A 22,759-nucleotide genomic window follows, 5' to 3' on the forward strand; every position below is an offset into this window, starting at 1 on the left:
GGGGCCGGAAGGAGGCGCGGGGGCGGCCGCGGGAAGTGGCAGGAGCGGGAGGCGGGCCCACCTGGAAGCGCCGCCGGGCGGGCGGGCTGGCGCGCAGGGGCCGCGGTGCGGCGGCCGGCCGAGCTTCCGGGGGCGGCGGGGGCCGCCCGCCGGCCGCTCTCTCCCGCCAGCTCCGCGGCACCCGAGGTGAGGAGCGAGGCCGCTGGGGGCACGTGGCGGGCGGGGGAGTGCGATGGAGGGAGGGGGAGGGGCCGCGGGACCCGGATTCTGCGGCGCGTCGGATCCCGGGAAGGGAGGGGAAAGAGGTGAGGAGAGAAGGGGAGGGGGCGACGGCCGTGAGTGGTGCTGCCCCACGTGGGGCGGAGGGCGCGCGCGCACAAGCTTGCGCCGTCGCCGCCCGCGCTCGGGGGCGGGGCGCCGGGCGCGCGCTCGTCGGGCTAAGAGCCGCGTGACGTGCATGCGGGCCTCTGACGGCCACGTGACGCGTCGGGAGCCCAGCTGGTTTGACTCGAAACTCGGATGTTGAAGTTCTCGAAAGCCTCCGTCGCGCGCATTCTGTGTCCCCCCTCCTTCCGTCGTCGCCCCACTCGAGGGGGCGCCCCGACGGCCCTGCGGCCCAGCCCCTGCCGCGACTCCTCGGACTGTAGCCCCGGCGCCGCCACCCCCGTGACAGGCAGTTCCCCTTCGGAAGTCGCGCTCCAGCCGCCATGTTGACTCTGGCCCGGCCTCGCGAGATTCCACGGGACTAGGCGGCCTCGCGAGACTGGCCGGCTCTCGCGGGGGGCTGGCCGAAAGCGGGGCCCTGGACGGCGGCGCTGTTTGGGTTCCCGGGGCCCCGGGGGCCGCACCTCTGTGGACCAGGCAAGTGGCGGGGGCGCGGGGGGGGGGGCCCGGGCACGGCGACCCCTCCCCCTCCTCCGCCGGGCTCCCCGCCCCCGCGGCGCCCCTCTCCTGCGGGGGGAGGGGGGCCTTGGCCCCTCCCACGTGCCCGGCGGGGCGGCGAGCGCCCGGGGGGGGGGGGGCAGCCGGCATTTAGGGGACGCCTGCTGGGTGCCGAGGGCGGGCGGGCTTCGGAGGCCGAGGCTGCTCAGCGCCTCACGTGTCGCGTTTTCTGCGTGTTGTCACCGCGTACAGATGAGGAAACTGAGGCAGACAGTCCGCTGGGAGCGTGTCCCGGCGCCTTCCCCACGGGCGGGCTGGCAGGGCTGTCACACGTTGGAGGAGGAACTTTTCTCAATCAGGGAGCCAGGATCGGGAGCTTTTAGCTTCCAGCTTTTAACACAAAAACGTCTTGTGTTTTGGGGTCACACGGGGGCTAATGAGTTTTTTTTTCTCTTTCACCAAAAGAGATTTAGGATGAGACCAGCAGCTCTTCGTCGAGTACCTTCAGCCCTGAAATCGGAGAAGTGACTTGGATCAATTATAGCAGTGAATCAACGTTCTGTAACTTTACGCAGTTCCGTGGTGGCCGAGGCCGTTCTGTGCCCACGTTTATTGGGGGCTGGTGGCACAAAGGCAGAAGTTTGAGCAGCTCCTGCCCTCGGGAGCTGACATGTCCATAGAAAAGGTACCGACGTTAAGTGAGAAGTAATTGGAGGGGAGGTGCGGGTCTTCACAAGGGACCTGTGGGCTCCCCTGGGAAGGAAACCAGCGGGTTCTAGGAGGTGGAATCTGAAAGAGGCGCGAGGATGCTTCGTACTGGCCCAGATCTTCGGTGATGATAACCTTTTGCTTTATTGTGCTAGTTGATCCACAACTTTCAGTTTGGTAACTACCAATCATTTCTAGAAATAAGAACCATTTAAAATGGTAAAATTGAATATGGCTATTTGGGGATTTTAGGGAGTCTTAAGCTAGCCTGTCCTCCCTTTCCTCTCCTCCCTCCTTCATCTCCTTTTGCCTTTATGTATATCTGAAGAAATAAAAGTATTTTGTGGCTTAAGCTTCATTGTTTTGAAACCTGTTCATCACAAAGGGAGTATAAGAGTCTGTCTAGAAGCTTTTAAGTTCATTGGATTATTTAAAGTTGTTGGGAATATGGTAAAGTGTTGGCTAACTATGTATGTGCATCTGTATAGGCACGTACAAACTCAGTAGTTCTTACCCAGTTATCATTTCCTGACTGCTCTTTTGGTAGGTTTCTTCGTCCAGTTGATGCACTTTTCTGAGACTTCATGATGCAAACTCAAATCTAGGAAAGGTATGGGTGTGGGAGACAGTGTAGAAACATTTGCCCAGGGTCACAGAGTAATATTGGGATGTCAGGCAGAGTAGGAGGGTCTGTTGTGGGGACTTAGAGGTGCAGAGAGGGCTTCAGAAGGGTGCACTAGGTCCTCGAATGACTCAGGCCTTACGGGAAAAGGGATTCAGGTTCAGAAGAAGAAATTAGAATATGCATGAGGTGATTTTTTCTCCTTTTTTTTCTAATATTTTAGAGATTTGTATGCAAAAGCTGTCCAGCACTTCAGCCACAAAAATTACTGACTTGAGTGTTGTGTCAGTTTCATGTAGGTTGTGGCCTTTATGTGGTAGGACTAGTACCTTTTGAAATAAAGCTGAACTTTTTTTTAAGAGACAATGCTGAATGTGGTTAGTTTGAAACTTAGTTATAGGTTTGCTTCTGGGAATCCCATTTGACCTTAATAGGCTTCTTCTGGTCTAGATGGACATATTTCACACCCTTTCTGAACTACTTAAAGAAACATGCCCCTTTCCTTTAGAACCCTTGCTTATACATAATGTTATCGGTTCAGGAGGAAGGATTGTCTCCTTAGAGTAGACTGCTAAAGTTCCCTGACTTCTTTTAGCAGATTCGTTTAAAAAGGGTTGTTGTTTTTTTTTTTAAGTGTACTATTGGAAAGCCAGGGGAGGAGGGACAGTGTGGTTGGTATAGATTGAATTTCCATTGCTGTGTCCTATTAAAGGGACACTTGGTGACTTGAAAAGATTGCTTGCTAGGCTAGACATTTGTCTTATTGGCTTCTCCTGTGTCATTCCTAGAGGACTTTTAAATCTCTTGGACTGTAAGACAGAGGGTTTTGTAAAAGTGCATGGTTTGTATGGACTCGGTCCTGTGTTCCTTTTGGTTGTGATTGTTCCCTTAATCATTGAACTGCTCTCAGCCAGCAGGTGAGATCCCTGGTGTTCCTGGCTTCGAGCAGTTTTCTCTAGGGCTTGCAGGGGTACAGGGGGGTTACAGTAGCCTAGAGTTTAGAAGTAGAAGCAACCTTCGAGATTACTCCATTTATTCCAACCATGCATTTTTTTGTTCGAAGAAACTGAGGGCTGGTGACTTATCCAAGGTCATAAAGTAATCGAGCCAGATTCTAGCCAGCTTCCTTGACTTCAGTGCTGTTCTTGTTAGGGGAGGAAAGGAGATTTCTTCTCTTGTGAGCTCAGAAGAATGGTTGCATGCAGACAATGGTCTCTTCTTATCTCTGAAGTTTGGAGGTGGCTGCTTGTGGGTGGCTCACTGCCACTCTTGGGCTCTGAAAGTTACCTTTGTAGGAGGAGTAGAAAATAGCAGTGCTGGCCCAGCGCAGGTGCTGGGCTCAAATTTAATCCGGCTGCCTTAATCGGCCAGGAAGTGTGCCACTTATGAAAATGTTTTCCAAAGAAGTTGAAAGAAGTGGGTCTCAGCAGAATTAAAATTAATGTATTACTTCCTCAACCTTGAAGTCAGAGCCAGACAGTTTGCTTATGAAGTGTTTTACCACCAGTGCCTTTGTTCTTTGGTCACAAGTATTACAGAAGTGATGGGTGAGATAATGAGCTATGATAGCCAGAACGCACGTCCCTGTGCTACGGTTCTCTTGTAAAAGATGCATACTTGCCTTGAGTTTTATTTCATATTGTAAGTGCTTACCTATTCATAGTTTTTTTTGTACTTTTTAAAGAGAATTAAAAAAATTTTTTTAACCTCATTTTTTTCTTGAAGTCAAATCACCAAGCTTTTATTAAGTACCTACTATGTGCAAGGCACAGTCCTTAAGTGCTTGAGATACAAAGAGAGACAAAAAAAGTCTGTTCCCAAGGAGTTCACAGTCCGATGGGGATGATAAAGTGCAAGCAGCGAGTTCGGGCATGCGCGATAAATTGAAGATCACCTCGGAGGGAAGGCACAGAGATTGAGTAGGATTGGCAGTGGCCTCTTGGAGGAGGCAGAGACTTGAAGGAAGCCAGGACGGGACATTAGGAGAGAGAGCATGGCAGGCATTGGGGACAGCCACTGAAAAGTGCCTGGAGTTGGAAGACGGAGAGTCTTGTTGGAGGCACAGCCAGGAGGTCGGCAGGATGGCCAAGCAGAGGCTTGTGTCTTTTTTCTTGGAGGTGATGGGAGCCGTTGGAGTTTAGTGAGTGCAGGGAGGGAGAGTGACGGCTCAGGCCTGTCCTTCTTGGAGAATGAACTGGAATGGGGAGAGACTTAAGGCAGAGACCGCCAGCAGGCCTTTTGCCTTCTTGAGGCAGCTGTGTGGCCCAGTGGATGGAGCCCTGGACCCGGAGTCAGGAAGGCCTGAGCTCAGATCTGGCCTCTAACGCTGGACGAGTCACATCAGCTCTGCCTGCTTTACTCATCTGTAAAGTGAGGATGGTGAAAAGCACCTATGACCCAGGATTGTTTTGAGGAGCACTTGGTACAATACCTGGCATATAGTAGGTACTTAATAAATGTTTGTTTCTCCTTCCCAGTTGAAGGAACTCCAGATGTGGGGTAATGCAGTGTCAAAGGAGAGAAAGGGGGTATGTAAGAGTTGTTAGGGAGGTGGAATCAGCAGGGTTTGACGACTGGTGGCTATGAGAGATGAATAAAGGAATAAAGCATTTCTTAAACACTTGTGCAAAGAATTGTGCCAAGGCTATAAATAGAAAAGTCAGACCCTGCTCTCCAGGCGCTCACATTTGAACGGGGGAGACAGCAGAGGGAGAAGGTTTCAGCTGCAAGTCAGGTGGGTTCTTAGAGTGCGGTGGCTAAGTGGGCATCTGTGCCATGTCTTTAATGCCATTTCCATTGCCAGAAATCATAGGTGTTTCTGATGGTGAGCTGTTTGGCGGGGCCAAGGACTTTATTTTGTGGGTCTGCATATCTGTGGCTGTAGCACCTGCAGGAGCAGTTTGCTAGGCTGAGTCTCCACAGGGATGAGGGCTGTGGGCGCTGGGCTGGAAGCCTTGCTCTTCTACATGGATGAAGGTCTTGGGGGAGATGATGGTTAAGGTGGTGAGAGTGGTTTGGCTTGCCTGCCACATTCTGCCTCCTGTCTCCCTCAGGGTACCTTGCTGCTTCCTCTAGGCTGGTTTGCCTGCCCTGTGTGTAGCAGTTGGGAATGATGACTGTCAGGGCTGAGGGGGGCTGCCACTCCCAGGGTTCCCCTGCACGTTCGAGTGCTGGGTAATGGTGACAGTGAAGGACTGGGCAAAGGGGACCGGGGTGATGGTGGTACTCTCCACAGTTAGGGAAGTTAGGAAGGGGAGAGGTCTTGGGGGAAAGAGGATGAATTCACTTTGGAGATGGTGAGTTTGAGGTGTTGGAGGTGTCCAGTTTAAGATGTCTAACAGGCTTTTGGAGGTCAGGAGGGAGGTTCAGGCCCACTGAATACACCTGAGAATCATCAGCAGAGATAATTGAATCCCCAGGAACTGTTGAGATGGCCAAAAGGGAGAAGTGAAGAGCAGAGGGCCCAGGACAGCGATGGGGGCCACTCGGCGCTAGCTTTTGAGTGTGACTCGGTAAAGAGTGTGCAGAAGAGCAGAAGCGCTTGAGAGAGCTCAGGAAAACCAGAGGGAAACGGAGTGTTGGGAGCCAAATTGAAGTGCTGCAAGAAGAGGGGATGCAGGAGGGTGTAAATGGGTCCTAAAACAGTCTTGTCGTCACTCAATGGAGCATTCAACCAGTGTCTGGATATTACACAGATCTCCACGTTTTGTCCCCCTTTGCATTGTAACACCCTGTGGTGTTTGAGGAGGGATTCGCTGGGGAGTCCAGAAGGGGAAACGTGCACGTGTCAGGGCTGGTATCTACCTGTCCTCTTCTTCACCAGTGTGTAGTCACATATTCCTGGGGGCCTCTGTTTCCCCCAGTAGAATGGAGACTCTTTGAGCACAGGGACTATTTTTATTTTTTGTTTTTACTTTGGGTGCTATGTACTTTTTTTTTTTTTTTAGTAGCTGCATGAATTTATAAAAGCATCAGTAGTCAGGGACATACCTTGGCCCTGTAGCAGAGTACAACAGTTGATGTGTAAATACCTATCTTACCTTGGTTAATCACGTAATCTAGCAGTCTTGGCTTGCTCATCCCTGAAGTTAGCGCTCTCTGCCATATTGCGGTCATCATAACCCAGAGCTAAGAATAGGTTATTTTTAGGGAAGTTTGGGAAGACCATCATTAAAGAAAAAAATTTTTGAGTTTCTACTGATGAAGGATAATTTTCCATAGTCATCTGGAAAATCATTTCTGTTGAACCACTTCATTGCATGATGCCAGAAAAATAAGATATAACTGAAATATGTGGGAAATTTTTGTTTTATTCTGCTATTTACCTGCTATGTACAAAGAATAAATGAGACTATTCAGCATTTGAAATTTGGGGTCTCAGATTCTTGTCTTTTCTCCTCCTACTTTGTGTAGGAATTCTCCCTCCCTTCAAGAGACCCTTTTAATAGCTAGTGACGAGGTACCCAGTTCACTTTGGAACCACTTTAAGAGTTTAGGAAGTTTTTTCTTCTAGTGACTCCAGATCTACCCCTGTTACTTCCATCTCTTCCTCTTAGTTTTGCTTTCTGGATTCAGACCCAGATTTGACTAATCCCCCTTTGGTATGAGAACCCATCAGCTCTTTGAAGAGCCTGTTCCAACTTTTCTCTTTTATTGTATTCTACTCAGGGAAAATGAATTGTACACAGATAAATCATTTCTTGGTATGAAGAGTGCTAACCTTGGGGGTATCAGAAAGGGCCTCTTGAAGGAGGACCTGCATGAGTTGGGCCTGGAAAGGAGCCAGGGATTCCAGGAGGTGAAAGTGAGTGAAGAGGGAGCTCATTCTAGGCCTGTGCGATGGCCTGGCCAAAGGTGAGAAGGCAGGAGACGGTGTCAGGTGTAGGGAACGGCAGTCAGTTGGGCTGGAATGTAGAGTGTGGCAATTAGTTTGGGAAGATAAGAAGCAGAGCCAGCCAGGTGGTGAAGGGGTACTTTATGGGCTTCTAGGATCCCTAGCCAATGAGGTCAGTTATAGAAAGTGCTCAGTACAGTGCCTGGCACTGAGTAGGTGCTGTATAAATGCTGATTCCCTTCCCCCTCTCCAGAACACTTTCAGAACTGCTGGAGAGGGGAATGACAGACTTTTGCTTGTTAGGCAGCTCGTGTGAGCTTAGACTAGAGAGAGGAGCGATTGGAAGCCCGGACCATGGCAGCAGCCAGAGGCGAGGGAGAGATCAGTGGAGAAAAGGGGAGAGAATTCCCACTTCTTTTTGCATGGGTTTGACTGGGCTCATCAAGTTGTCTTCTCTGCCACTCAAGTCTTAGTTAAATGCATTTGATTTTTGACCATAAATAATGAATTAGGTGCTTATTCAGGGTCAAGCCCTATGCCAAGCCCCGCCCTGCCTTCAGGAAGCTCAAGTTCCAATGGGGGAAGTCTCGTATAAAGGGAGAGCTAGGCTGGGGTTGGGGTGGTGCCCACGTGGCAGCACAGCTTGCCTCTGGGTGAAGGAAAGCTTGCCCCTCAGGCAGAGTCTGGAGGTCTGGTGTGGGACATGAGAAGGATGGCCAGAGATGAGGAGGGTAGTGCTGGGGGAACCCATGGATGGGCTCTGGGGGCCTGGTCGGCAGCTCTTTTCCCTCGGTGGACCTTCCCTCATGGGGGGGGCACTGCTGTGGGGAACATTTGGGGGCTCTAGTGAAATGAGGCTGGGGAAGGCTTGACTTTTGAGTTGATTTCCAGCCTTGCTTCTTAAAAAATACTTCCGCTTTTTTGGATGTAGTTCTTCACGATTGAGTTTTCCTGTTACTCTGATCCTGATTGGTTTCCTGCCTGCTGAATTTAAGGAAAGTCATTTCCTTTCTTGGAAGTTGACAAATTATGATATATAAATGCAGGTTTGACTGTCACTTCCCTATGCAGTAAGCTTCAGTGGCCCCCTGTCACATCCAGGATCAAATACAAAATCTTCGTTCGGCATTCTGAGCCAACGCTTCCTCCAGCTTTCCAGTCTTCCTTTGAGAACTTTATGATCCAGTGACACTGGCCCCCATGCGGAGAATGCTGTGCCTCCTCATCTTCTCCTCTTGGCTTCCCTTCTGAGTCCTGGCTAGAATCACACCTCCTACCAGCGAGCTTTGCTTGGTCCTTGGAATGCCACGCCTTCCCTGTTCATCCAGCTCCATGGCGTTAATTTTGACAAAAAGCCGTGTCCCGAGAAGAATCAGTCTGACTCAGAAGGGACCTTGGCGGCCATTTTTCTAGGTGAGGCCTCCCCCTCCCTGGTCCCTCATCAGGCATGTTCTTGTGGCCATTCTTCATTCTAGTTGCCTTTCTATTCACATACTTCACCTGAGAAAGATCTTATCGAAGATGTGGGGCTTAGAGTTGAACTCATTACTCCAGAGAAGATCTGAACAGGACTGAGTAGAGTTACCCTTCCCTTACTTGGATTCTGCCTCAGTGTTTCTGTTAACTGCTGCATTGTTGGAGCATAATTGATCATGCACATTCATTTCAGGTGGCCTTCTTTGCATCTCGACCTCTCACAAGCTTGTTCTTGTAATCCAAGTTAGAACTTTTAGCCTGTTGAATTTCCTTTGATTAGATTGGGTCTAATAGTCCAGGCTGTCAGGATCTTTTTGGAACTTGACTCTAGTTCAGTATGTTAGCCGTCCCTCCCAGCTTTAAGTTTTCTGCAAATTCAATCAGCATGCTTTCTATCCCTTTGTCCAAGTCAGTAGTAAAAATGTTGTTAATGACGGGGTGGGGGTGGGGGGCGCCAAAGGCAGATTTCTGAAGCACTCCACCAAAGTCTTGCGGTAGATTCCATTTAATTCTGCCACTCTCTAGACCCAGTCTCTCCATATTTCCTGTGAGTGGAGTGTGAAGGACTGTTTTCAAATGCTGGGCTAACATCTAGATAACATCACTAGAGCTGTCACTACTCTCATCTGCCACTCTGGAAATCCTGTTGGAAAAGGAAAGCAGTTTTACATGCATGGCTAGTTTTCGATGATGTTTTGCTGGCTTTCAGTGACATGAACCACCCCTTTAATAATCAGCTTTGGGATCCCCTTTTCCCCCAGTCTCATTGAGGAGGTTCTGCTGTCTGGCAGAGCTGAATAAAATGAGCACAGTGCCCTCTGCAGACAAACTTGTGGGCAGCCTTGCCATCTCCAGGTGGTGGAAAGAGCCCTAGCTTTGGAATAGGGTAAATTAGCATCTCCTCAAGGGCAGGGACTGTCTTCTAGTTTTGTCCTTGTGTCCTTATTCTAGAATGGGTTATACATTTATGCATTTAGGACATGCTCTGGGCTGAATTAAATCATTATTTGTGTGCTTCTGGGCAAATGATAAGATTGTGAGCACCTGGAGGGAAGAGAGAAAGTCTGACTTCCAGACTTTCCTGTTACCTCCTTCACTCGGCAACCTTTCTTTTGAGGTTCACACCATCAACCGGATCTAAATTACTGTGGCTGTAAGTGCACCACCCCCCAGATCATGTTTCCTCCTTGACAAAAAGGAATTCAGCACCTAGTTCACCATCTCCCTCTTCCTCCAACTCCTGCCCTTCAACTAGGGGACTTTAATATTCATAGAGATGTTTCCTCAAACTGCTTCACTTCCCAATTTCTTAATCTCCTTCAATCTCATGACCTACTCCTCCACTCTATCACAGCCCCACATAGGAATAAGGAAGAGCTCTGTCCTGGGTCCTTTTCTCTCCCTTGGGGTACGCCCACAGTTAATGGGAATAATACGTAAGGCGATTCAGCAAAAAGAGACTGAGAAGGAACAGCATAGAGAACCTAAATAGACTAGTGTCATAAAAACCCAGAGGACAGCATATCCAAGAGAAGACAGCAGACAACCAGTTTCTTTTGCCTCTTTTTGTATCTCCACTGTTTAGCACAGTGCCTGGCACATAGTAGGAGCTTAATAAATGTTGATTGATTGAAATGACTTAATCTCTCAGCCTCAGTTTCCTCATTTGTAAAATGGGAAAATTAATACCTATAGACCCTGCCACACAAAGTGACTTGAAGATTAAATGAGATGCTGCATGTAAAGGTCTTAACGAACCTTAAAGATTATAGAGATGATATTGTTGGTTCACTCATTTCAGTTATGTCTGACTCTTTGGGACCGTGTTTGGGGATTTCTTGGCAAAGATACTAGAGTGGTTTATTTTCTTCTCCGGCTCATTTTGCAGGGGTCACACAACTAGTGTCTGAGGCTGGATTTGAATTTAGGTATTCCTGACTCCAGGCCCAGTGCTATATCCACTGCACTACGTAGCTGCCCCTATAGAATTGGTTTTAAATGCATTAAATAAAATACAGAGTTAGTAAACATTTATTAAGCACCTACTATGTGCCAGGCACTGGGCTAAGTGCTGGGAATACAAAGAAAGGCATAATAAGGTTGTCCCTGCCCTCAAGGGGCTCACTGGGGGTTGGGGGTGTTGGAAGAGAATACAAACACAGAAAAAGAAACTGAAGGCTTAGGATACCCTTTGCCAGAAGGGCAGGAGGATCTGAGGAAGGGTAAGTTACAGAGGCAATTTCATCTTGCAGAATGATGTTTCTGGAGTTGATGTACTCCATGAAGTTAGGCAGTGGATGATGAGGTGAATTCCCTGCTTGCCCTCCTTAAATGGTAGAGGATGAGAGAGGAGCTGTCCACTTAATCCACTCAGAGGGATGAGAAAAAAAGGAATCCAATTATAGTGAAATGCAGTTATCCAGATATTTAAAATAACAGGTTTCCGAGTTAAGAACCCCCAATCCTAGACTGTGCAGAGAAAAGAGAAGCAGGTTGAAGACTGCACTCCCGGTGTCCCCAGGCTTAGGGAGCAGGATGCTGCTGAGACGGAGGGGATGGAGGAGAAGGAGCAGGTGAACAGCTGACTATTTGCTTTTGTCATCTTGGCCAGTTCGCAGGGTGTGAAGTGCAACTTAAGGGTTGTTTGGATTTGCATTTCTCTTGATATTAGTGATTTGGAGCACTCTTCCGTGTGGTTGATTATGAGAGCATTTGATGGGGGAGATGGTTGCAGAAAGGTCATTATTGAGGCCTAACAAAAGGCCACTGCATGAGTGTGGGTTACTGAAAGTTAAGTCAGATTTAAGGAATGTAGATGGTTTTATTTAGACTGTGAAAGGGAGGAGGCATCATTGAATGATAGTTTAAGGGAATGTCTGGGTTAAGTGGAACCTTTTTAATTAAAAAAAAAAATTGAAAAAAAATTTTTAGGGTTCAGGAGATCAGAGGAGATTTGTAGGCCACAAACCAGGAGCCAGGATGTAGGGGAAAATTGAAGATTAAAGAGGGGATTTTCAAAGGGCTACAGGCCCCAAGGAGTTAAAGGAGGTAGAATCAAGGACACAAGTAGAGGGGCTGTTGTTAGTTTTGACCTTTCAGAAGAGGTTAGGGAAAAAATGAGAGAATGAGAGGTGATATTGAAGGGTTTCAAGGTGTAGAGTTGGCCAAGAGGGTACTTTTTTCTCTTCAAGGTAGGAATGAGTTCTTCTGTTGTGCTGGGGGTGAGGTGGGAGTTAATGTAGTTTGTGTGGCCCGGAGAGTCAGGGAAGAAAACAAGGTTTGTGGCGCTTTTGTGAGGAGGGGCCAGTCAAGATTAGACAACGTACCTTTAGGGTGTGTTACGTACAGCTGGCCACAATGCTTGTGTTACCTCCTCCAGCCATCTGAAGTAGGAACAGACAGGTGGATGGATGGACAGTGAGGGCAGTCTAGGTTTGTGTTTTGGTTAATCGGATCAAAGGCTTTGAGGGTAGAAGATGGCATAAAGTTAAACCGGTTAACAACTTTAGAGTCAGGATTTGGTATGGAGGAAAATAAGGTGAGAACAGGGGACGTTCGTCGTCATCATCTTTTCTGCCACCTCCGTTTCTCTAACAAATGTTAATTATTTTCATGTACTTGGAAAAAAAATTGAATCTCCCGCCTCTGCTTCCTCTTCTGATTTCCTTTACTGAAATGTCTCTCATCGGTCACCAGGGACCTCCTGCTTGCCAAATCCAGCGGCCTTTTTGGTTTTCGTCCTCCTAGTAGCCCTCTTGACCACCCCTTGTTTCTAAATTTTTTTTTTCATGGCATTAGGTGCACTATGATCCTTTAGTGGTTTTCCTTTTTTGGCCTCTTAGCCTTCTTTCTGACCCTGTAACGTAGATATATCCCACTTCTCTGTCCAGAATTGAGTTTCTGTCTTTACTTGAGCCTTCTTGGAATTTAATTCGTGTGCTGTCATTTGCCTAATCTCTCAGTTTTGACACATTGGCATTATTTTGACTTCGTTTCTTATCCGTTATACAGTCCATTACCAAGTCCATTTAATTCTCTCTGCAGTTTTTAGACTTTAACCCCAAATTAACCCTAATGGTTAAATTCTCATTTGGAAATTACTGGATGTGGAGGGAAGTATTAAAATGGGAAATCTTATTTCCAGTGTTTTACATATTCTAATATGTAAACTCTATACATTTAAGATTAATTCTGCCCTAGAATTTATTTCTAGTTTGTGCCTCAGCCCTCCCAAACTTCCCACTTGTTTGAACATAGCATTTTATGAATTACTTTGTCTCCCAGTCTTCTTCCTTACCCCACACATACAATATTCCATCTCGCAAAATTTTGAGGAACAACAAAGGTAGTTTTTATTTTAGAAAGTTGATGAAATAATTTTCAAAAGCAGTTGAGACTGGTTTTAAAGAAAAAGGATTAATAGTGAGTCTTTTTGTGGAATGGATAAAAATTTATAATCGATTAATGTGTTTAGGTTTTATTCTTTTGGGTTTCCTCCTGGACTCAAATATTTAATTTGACCTTATGCTTATGCTGTATTACATTTAGTGAAGAACAAGGTCTAATTAACAATGCTGGGAATTAACCAAGCAGTGATATTTTGTCCTTTAAATGTTAACATCATTGCATTATTTTTAATGCATCTTTAGTTCCTGTTTTGAAAGTATTGTATGAAATAGACAGTCATGACTTTTTGATTGGTGAGGGTATCCACTTGTAGACGATCATCTTTAAAAGGAATTTGATTGTTCATTCCTATTCCAGTGTAATTGTGGACCGTCAGGTCACCAGTGACCTTCCGATTTCCCTGGGCTTTTTCCTTTGAGACTTTATCCTCTCTGACTTCCTTGTCACTTTTGAACACTGTTGACCACCCTCTCCTATTTGATCATTTTTTACTCTCTGCTTCAGAGATGCCCCACTCACTAATGGTTTTCTTCCTATTTTTCTTCCTTCTTTCTGTCTTTGGCTGACTTTGCAGCTTCCTGCTTACCTCTTAGTATGACTCTGCCCTCAGCGATTGTCTTTGGTCTTTTTCTCTCTCTTTACTGTCTTGGCAAGCTCACGTATTCCAGTGACTTTAACTACCTCCTTCACTATGCGGTTGACTTTTAAGCTTTCTCTCTTGACTTCTCTTGTAAAGATCCTTAAAGCTTTCTATCTTGACCTCTCTTCTAGACCCCAGACTAAGTTTCCTTGCACAAAAGAAATCAACACATGGATTTACTGATTAGCCTTTTAAATGCAGCCTGCCTGAGACAGCTGAAACTGGTTGTCTACTGTCTTCTCTTGGATATGCTGTCCTCTGGGTTTTTATGACACTAGTCTATTTAGGTTCTCTATGCTGTTCCTTCTCAGTCTCTTTTTGCTGAATCGCCTTACGTATTATTCCCATTAACTGTGGGCGTACCCCAAGGGAGAGAAAAGGACCCAGGACAGAGCTCTTCCTTATTCCTATGTGGGGCTGTGATAGAGTGGAGGAGTAGGTCATGAGATTGAAGGAGATTAAGAAATTGGGAAGTGAAGCAGTTTGAGGAAACATCTCTATGAATATTAAAGTCCCCTAGTTGAAGGGCAGGAGTTGGAGGAAGAGGGAGATGGTGAACTAGGTGCTGAATTCCTTTTTGTCAAGGAGGAAACATGATCTGGGGGGTGGTGCACTTACAGCCACAGTAATTTAGATCCGGTTGATGGTGTGAACCTCAAAAGAAAGGTTGCCGAGTGAAGGAGGTAACAGGAAAGTCTGGAAGTCAGACTTTCTCTCTCCCGGGCACGTGTTTGAATGTACACAAAAGTTTGTCTTTCCTGCTTCTTAAGAACATTGCCCCTCTGTCAAGAAGTAGGTGGTAAAATTCTTTGGTCCCCTGTGTCTTTATTGGTCATTACATTGACCAGCGTTCTTAAGTCTTTCAAAGTGCCTTTTTGTTGTTGTTGTTGTTGTTGTTGCAATGTTATTATGTAACATTATTCAGGGTTTCCTCTTCACTCTACAACAGTTAATTTTAAAATTTGTTTTTTAATTTTATTTTTTATTTTAAATTTAAAACACCTAAACCTCCTGTCTTCCACCCCATTCTAGCCTCCCACCCCACTCCACCTAAAATTTAAGAGATTGAGGCAGAAAAAAATGACCTGACAAGTGGTCAGTCAAGGTAAATTACTGTGGTTGCCATATCCAGAAATGTCTCTTTCTGCACTTTGGGTTCATCCCTTCTTTTTCAGGAGGTGTGGGTAGCATGTTTCACCTTCAGTTCTCTGGAGACACAGTTGTTCATTGTATTGATCTCTTAAGTCTTTTAGAAGTTGTTTTTCTTTTAAGGTTTTTGTGTAAATTGTTTTTATATATTGTTCTCCTGGTTCTGCTTTCTTCACTCTGCATCATCCAGTTCATACTACCCAGGATCCTTATTTCTTATACTGCACTAATATTATGTTATATTCATATGCCATAGTTTATTCAGCCATTCCTCAGTTGATGAACACCCCCTTACAGATGATTGTTTTTTCTTTTCAGGACCAGGACGTTTATTTTGCTTGTGGCTGTTCCCTCCCAAGTATTATCTTCCCTCTTACTTTCCTAGTCCCCCATTTGTTTCCCAGTTGAGTTTGATGTGTTTCCACACCAATTTGTGTGTGTGTTCACTCTTCTGTCCCTTTCAGTTAAGAGTGAGATTTGTCTGCCCTCTTCCCCTATTCCTTCCTCATCTGTATTTGTACTCTTTTCTTCACGTGTCTCTTTGGATCAGAAACAGCAAGTTCTACCCCTTTCTTCCTTTCTATATTAATATTTTACAAAGTTTCCAATTACAAAATTGGTCCACCCCCAACTTTCTTTAATTTTCTTGGTAATCTTAGAAAATATTAAGATTCTGAACGGACACTCATTTTTTTCCTGTTAGAATGTGACAACAACAGTATCCTATAGACCCTTTCAGTTGCTCAAATACATGTGCCTTCCTAGGTTTCTTTTGGTCCCCTGTGTTTGCATTTCAAGGTTCCTACTCATTTCTAGTCTCTTCTTTAGAAATGCTTGAAAGTTCTATATTTTGTTTAGGGTCCATCATTCTCCCTCCCATATTTCTCAGTTGTGCAGAGTAATTTATTTCTTGGGTGTTAGCCTATTTTTTTTGTCTTTGGTGAAATTGTTTTCCAAGCTCTTATTTATGGTAGAAGCTGCCAAGTCTTGTGTAATTCTGACTGTGATTCCTTTGTACTTGAGCTGCTTTTTTTTGGATGTTTGCTGCATTTTGTCTTTGACATGGGAACTCTGGATCTTTGCAGTGACATTCCTGGGACTTTTCATGAGTTGATCAGTGGATTCTTTCCATCTCTACTTTGATATCTACTCGGCCTGCTTCTAATAGATCCGGTTAGTTTTCATTTATGATTTCTTGAAATATAGTGCCAGGCTTTTTTTTTTTTTTTTTTATATATCATGATTTTTAAGGACTCCAATGATTCTTTATGTAATTTCTTGATATAATTTACCTTATCTTTTATTTCTTTTCCAAACTTTTGTCATGTTCTAATATTTTGTAGATTTCTGTTTGGCCTATTTTAGTTTTTAGGGTTTCCAATTCTTGGGCAAGGTTTACCTTGTGTTCTAAGGTGTATATTCTCTTTGCAGTTCTATCATCCAAAGTTTTTATTTTAATATTTTATCTCTTGCATCATTTCTTCTATTAATTCATGTAGTTTTAGGAGTGGAAAATCCACTCCCATCATCCCCTTTGCATCATTTTTTTTGCAGTTGTTAACAGAGTTATTTGCTCCTTTTGGGGATTCTTTATATTGACAATGATTTTTTTTATACTGGTCAGTGTTTCCTTTGATTTTCTCATTTTTCCAAGCTTAGTTTCTAAATTGAGGCTTTATTCCAGACGGGCTTTTCTCCTTAATGTGTTTTTGGGTAGGAGGGTAGGTCTCCTTTATTCTTGCCGTGAATCTCTCCATGTCCTGGGATTAGGACTGCTTTATCCTCAGGGCCGTCTGGTATCTCAGGACAATTGGTGACTCGGTGCCCTTGGGAGCTGCCCTGGAGCATCAGCTCCCAAGATCCTTAGCCCAGGACAGGTTTTCTGTTCTTGGAGGGACTGTAACCCTCCTTCTAGCTTGGGAGACAGAGCTTTTTGTAGGAGGCTCTTCTTATATCTGGCCTGGCTCTTGTAAAGCTGGGAGGCTATTGGATTTGCTGGTGACCCTTTTCCTGATTTAGCCTGTAGGTTTCTGGAGGACTTTTGTTTTTCAGTTCTCTTGTGGATGAAGTCACTGTGGAAATCCAAATCATTGACTTTCTAGGTCATTATTTGGTCTGTAGTGAATTTTAGGTTTCTCTTGATGTATCTCCATGGGAGCAAGGTGTTCTGCTTCTTGTTATAGCTGCCATATTGGCTAGGGTCTTCCTTGTTTTCTGTAAAGCTGCCGCTTTAGTCCTTTCCATTCCTATGTTGGGTCCCAGAGAACTGCTTGGAATGTATGTTGTGTGTTGTGCTCCTCTCTTTTAAAAATTTCTTTGGGGCTTGGGCCTTAGTTGTAGCAACTCTCTATACTCGTCAGACTCGATCACAACAGCATGCCCCAGACCCCCACCCACGGGAGTCTTCTGTCTCAGCCAGGCTGGCCATCGTGAGGAGAGACGGCAGAGCTGTTTTCATATGAACTTCTTTAACTACTAGTGAATGAGAGCATGTTTTCATAGGGCTGTGGGCTGATGGAATTTCTTCCTTTGGGAATTTCCATTTTTCATCTGTGTTGTCTTAGCCGCTGTATGTGTTGTTTTCCTGACTGCTCATTGACTTCACTTTGTTCTTTTATACAAGACTTCCCATAACTCTCTGTTCCTTACAGTCGTCATTGCTTTGGGTGAACTATTGCTCCTTTATATCCACATCCCTACTGTGCCGCACTTGGCTTGGGCCCGGATGTGAATTTCCGATTTCTGTTGGGAGATTTTTCTCTTTTATCAAGATTTCCTTTATTTACAAAAACATTGAGGCACCTCAGTTCAGCCCTCTTGACATTTTGAAGATGTGTATTTTGGATGATGTTGGCTGGTGCTGGGATGTTACTAACAACTCAATACTAAGTACATCTAAGTAAAACACAGGCCTCTTTGTTGATAGTTTAAGGGGAAAGAGGAGTCCACATTTTGTTGATGTCTTTTGTTTTTATATCATAGTCATTTCTGGAAAAAAGGCCTTGCCCCAGCCCTTTAGTGATAGTCTCATTTGCATGATGGCAGCCATTTTGTATTTTCTTTGGGTTTTGCTTCTTTTACCATCAGTTTATATCTTCCCATGTTTTGCTGTAGTCATCATATTAGTTATTTCTTGCTGCAAAATGATCTGCTGTATTCTTGTAGCCCAGATTTCAACCATTCCCCAGTCAACTGACTCTCCCTTTGCTTCCACTTCTTTGCTCCCAGGAGTGCCTACTGAGAAGATTCTAGTGTTTAATAATAATGCTAGCTAACATTTCTGTAGTGCTTTATGAATATCATATCATTGTGTCCTCACATCCCTGGGAGGTAGCGGCAGTTATCACCCCTGTTTTACAGGAGAAGAAACTCCTGGGAGGTAGGGAGAAAGAGGTTGAGTGACTTGACCTGGGTCACACAGCTAGTAAGCAAGGTTGAATTTGAATTCAGGTCTTTCTGACTCCAGGCCCAGGACTCTCTGCCACCTACTTGCCTCTAATTGAATCTTTGTATTTGCCTTTGACTCACCTGTGGGGTAGATAGCCAGTAATGAGATGCCTGGTTCAAAGGTATGAATAGTGAAATAACTTTTTTTTTTTTTGCATAATTGCAAATTTATGTACAGATTTGTTGTACCACTTCACAGTTCCACCAGCAATATATTAAAGTTTCTATTTTCCCACCAGCCTTTTGCATTGGATTTTTCTGTTTTTTGTCATCTTTGATCATTTGCAAGGTGTAAGGATAAAACCTCAGTTTCTTTTTAATTTGCATTTTTTCCCTTTCAGTGACTTGGACAAATTTTAATTTTTACTTTGCAGTTCTTTAGAGGCATAACTTGAATGGTATATTTTTTCTCTACAGTTTCTTTTATTCTAACTTAATTGATTTTATTTTTATTCTTGCAAAAGCTTTTACATTTAATATAATCAAATTCTCTCCTCTCACATTGTTTTAAAAGAACTAAGCACAGTGTGCTCCCACACTTAGCATAAGATATAATTATTTTCCATTTACGTGACAAAACTTAATGCAGAATTTTTATTTTGCCATCATGAATGTCTTCCTGTGTCTGATTGGGAAGCAGAGAACACTACAGTCTTTGAAGAATTGGAAATGAATGTCACCCAGAGGGCAATGCAGGGTGTGAGGTAGCTGTAACACATTTTGAACAGGTCCTTGGGAAGAAGTGTAGCATCAGAGATGTCGTCAGAGAAAAGTGGGAGCCAAAGAAGACAGGCTGGTCACATGTTGAGAGCAAGGAAGAGCTGGAGAGACTGTGCTCCGTTGATATTCTCTCAGTGCACAGACAAGGCTCGAGAAGGATATTTGTAATGCCGTCTGCCTTTTGTGTTAGACTTTGCAATAGTGTGCTATGTGTGTTTGTTTTTGGCTAGGCAGTGGGGTTAAGTGACTTGCTCAGGGTCACACAGCTAGTAAGTGTCAAGTGTCTGAGGCTGGATTTGATTTCAGGTCCTCACGACTCCAGGGCCCGTGCCGTATCTGCTGTGCTACAGCTGCCCCCACGGTGACACTTTAAATGGCCTCCAGTCCCGGGTGAGGGACTGCAAGAATTTGCAAATGGCTTTGTGAACTTGCTCTTGGTGATTTTTGAGAAATGGTAAACAGAAGAGGTGCTAAGGGACTGAACTTGTCTGATTTGTTCCCCCCCTCCCCCCAAAAGGTGGCTAAAAAGTGGATTCTGGAAACTACTGATCAATGAACAAAAATGATTTCTGGTAAAAACTTTTGATATTTTTATATATATAAATTTTTGTGGTTACCTGTTTAAGAAAGCAATTGATTGCTAAAAGCCAGCCTTGTTTTACTGAATTCATTTCAAATTAGCTTCATTCTTTTTTTGAAAGGGTTATAAAACTGATGGATGAGGAAAATTCAATAAAAATACTATATAGATAAATTTCGGCAAGGTATTTAGTAATCTAGCCTAGACTTTTCTAAGCTATTTCATGATATCTTTATAGTCAAAGTGGAAAAATGTGGATTTGAGGATTTTATGGTCAGGTGGCCCTATGGCTGGTTTTGAACAACTAATACCCAGAGAGTATTTGATTAATAGCTTGATCTTAGCCTGGAAGGAGGGTTGTTAATGGTGTGCTGGCAGTGGTGTTTGGCCTTTTCCAGAGTTTCTGTCAACAATTGAATGACACAGCTTGTTTCCTATTTTCAGATGATACTAACTAGGAGGGATGAAAATTTACAGTCATACATGCCAATTATTTGGATTAAAAATAGCAAGAGAATGTCTCGTATAGACTAGTGGGGGTGGGGGGCTTGCTGTAATCTCTTTTGACACTAATATTCAGTGATTGTGTAGACTTGTGTCCACCCTCCAGCCCCAAGTTGTTCCACACGATCCTTTGAGGAGTCAGTGTTAAGTGCTAGATTTATCTATTTTTGTTATTTTTATATATTTTACTTAGGTTGATCTGCCTTCTCGCCCCCCTCCCCCATGGTCCCCACCTCAACTGAGAACACAAGAAAAGCAAACCCCATTACACGCATATGTACCCTTTCCATGTTGTCCACGTCCAAAAACAAGGTGTCTCATTCTGCACTGAGTCTTTCACCTCTTTCAGGAGGTAGATGGCATGGTTCATAGTTAGTCCTCTGGAATCCCAGTCGGTCATCACAGCAATAAGAGTTCAGCCCAATAAAATCCATCACATTTACATATTCTAACGTGTTCATCTTCTGATTCTTATTCTTTGCCCCCAGGAAGGAGGAGCAAAAACTCTTCCCAAAGCCTGCCTTTTGTAGAGGACTGAGAACCTGCGGCCAGTTCTTCCTTTCCAGCAGCTGCTCATCTTGGATTCTGCAAACATCACGCCTTCACAGTTTGGGAATGGGGACCTCCCTCCCTCCAGCTTGCTTTTGTGTATTGTTCTTCCCATCAGATTGTAAGCTGCATGAGTGTGGGGACTGCCTTTCTTTTTGCTATTTATATTCACAGCACTTAGCACAGTACCTGGCACATAAGGACGTGCTTAACATGTTCACTGACCTCAAAAAGAGTTATATTTTTGTAGCTCCTTAGACTTTGTTTTGTTTAGACTGATTCCTCCCTTAATCTACTCTCCCTCTAATTCCTCCTCCCCCTTCTCCTCTTTCCCAGTTAAACGAAATGTGTCTCTGTACTCAACTCTGTGCGTGTTTTTTTAACCAATTCAGATAAGAGTGAGGTTGCAGTGCCAGCTGCTCCCCTCCCCCCCTCCTGCTTGTTTATATAGATTTCTACTGTGGTACCTTCAGTATGTGAGACAATTTTCCCTAACACCTCTCCCCCCATCCCAGTTTCTCTTCCCCTCTCTTTTCCAGTCTTCTGTCAAGATCAAGGTATGACAGAACCTGTCCCAGGTCTTGTCTAATTAGACTCCTCCTTCTTTGACTCCTGACGATGACAGGGCTCAGAGGTGGCACAATGAATGTAAGCCGTTTACCCTTTGGTTTTTCATTGATCTTTTCTGTTTTTCTTGACCTCTATGTTTGAACTTAAGAGTTCCTCTCCAGCTCTCTTTGGACTTTCATCAGCAATGCTGGGAAGTCCTCTATTTCAACAAAGGTCTGTTTCCCCCCTGTAACGTTATACTCTGTTTTGCTGGGTAAGTTATTCCTGGCTGTCAGCCCATGTTCTTTGCATTTGCCATATCGTATTCCACGCTCTTTGCTTCTTCATAGTGGTGTCTGCTAAATCCTGTGTGACCCTTTCTGTGGCTGCTGGGTGTTTGAATTCTTTCTTTCTTTGCAGTAATTTTTCTTTCACTTGGAAACTCTGGATTTTGGCCCTGATATCCTGGGACTTTTCATTTTGAAATGTGAAGTGGTGACCAGTAGATTCTTTCTAGTTCTACTTTGCCCTTTGTTTCTAAGAGATCTGGCAGTTTTCTTTGAAGATTTTTGGAAATAGGATGACTATGCCTCTTTTTATTTTTGTCATGGCATTCAGATACTCCAGTGATTCTTGAATTTTTTTCTCCTCAGTCTGTTTTATGGGTTAGTTGTTTTTGCTAGGAGATAGCTTATATTTTCTTCTATTTTTTCATCCTTTTGACTTTGTTTGAATATTTCCTGTTGCCTCATATAGGAGGAGTCATTGGCTCCTATTTGGTCCATCCTGATTTTCAGTAAATTTGTTGCTCGGACAAGGTTTGTACCTCTTGTGTACCAAGCTATTAATTCTCTTTCCAGTTCTTTCTTTCACAGCTCTCATTTCTCTTCCAGTTTTTCCTCAAGCTCTCTCATTCCATTTATAAAAACGTTTTAAAACTCATTTCGTTTTTTGCAGGGATTCTAGATGAGTTTGTGCCCAGCTGTGTTTTTCTCTGAGGCTTTGCTTGTAGATGTTTTGGAGTCATTCTCTTTTTCTTTGTATCTTAAGCATCTCTGTCACCTTAATAGCTCATTGTGGTGGTTATTTTTGTATTTATCCATTCTTCCAGCTTATTTCCTGAGCTCAGATTTGATGTCAGGGCTGAGTTCTGTGGCACTTCTGGAAGGAAGGCCTGGGCTAGTGTTGTTGTTTCTTTCTTGGTATTGAGTTTTGTCTCATTCCAGGATCTCTGGGACAAGGTGAGGACCTGCAAGCTTTCGGTACTCTCAAACTGGTCTGATCCAGGGCAGAATCCTACTTGCTGTTCCCGTGGTCGGAAATCTGAGAATTGGAAAGTGCTTTAGAGCAGGGCTTCAACTTTTTCAACTCACAACCCCCTTTCAGTTGCCTGGCGTGAGGGCGGCTTGTTTGTGTTCAGAACGTAGGCTGCAGTGAAGGCTGCCAGAAACACCTCGGATTCATTAAGCATTTGATTTTTAATTAATAATTCAGAAACCTTTTATCGTTGCCAGATTTTTCTCGATGCCCTGTGGGGTCACTGCCTGCTGTTTAAGAAGCTGCTTAAAGTGCATCTGGTCCAACACATAGAACTCTTCTCATCTTTCCTGTTTTTGGAGGGTGGAAAGCCTCTTCCTCCTGGATGTTCATGCCCCCCCCCCCCCCCCCCCCCCCCCCCCCCCCCCCCCCCCC

At 44.7% G+C, this 22,759-nt stretch overlaps 1 protein-coding gene across 10 annotated transcripts in view; it reads left to right on the forward strand.

Annotated features, from left to right (window-relative positions):
• The window catches only part of ZZZ3 (zinc finger ZZ-type containing 3), a 101,638-nt gene that overhangs the window by 530 nt on the left and 78,349 nt on the right, over window positions 1-22,759 (forward strand). For 8 of the 10 annotated variants that reach the window (XM_027874102.1, XM_027874109.1, XM_027874111.1 and 5 more), the window contains exons 1-2: window positions 132-186; window positions 1,348-1,567. The gene's annotated coding sequence lies outside the window, so the exon portion shown is untranslated. Of the gene's footprint in view, window positions 1-131; window positions 187-1,347; window positions 1,568-20,457; window positions 20,640-22,759 lie in introns of those variants that run through there. The other 2 variants (XM_027874108.1, XM_027874105.1) reach the window with 2 other exon arrangements.

The sequence above is a fragment of the Vombatus ursinus genome, unplaced genomic scaffold, assembly GCF_900497805.2.
Source record: "Vombatus ursinus unplaced genomic scaffold, bare-nosed wombat genome assembly UNPS02014804.1, whole genome shotgun sequence".
Classification (NCBI taxonomy): domain Eukaryota; kingdom Metazoa; phylum Chordata; class Mammalia; order Diprotodontia; family Vombatidae; genus Vombatus; species Vombatus ursinus.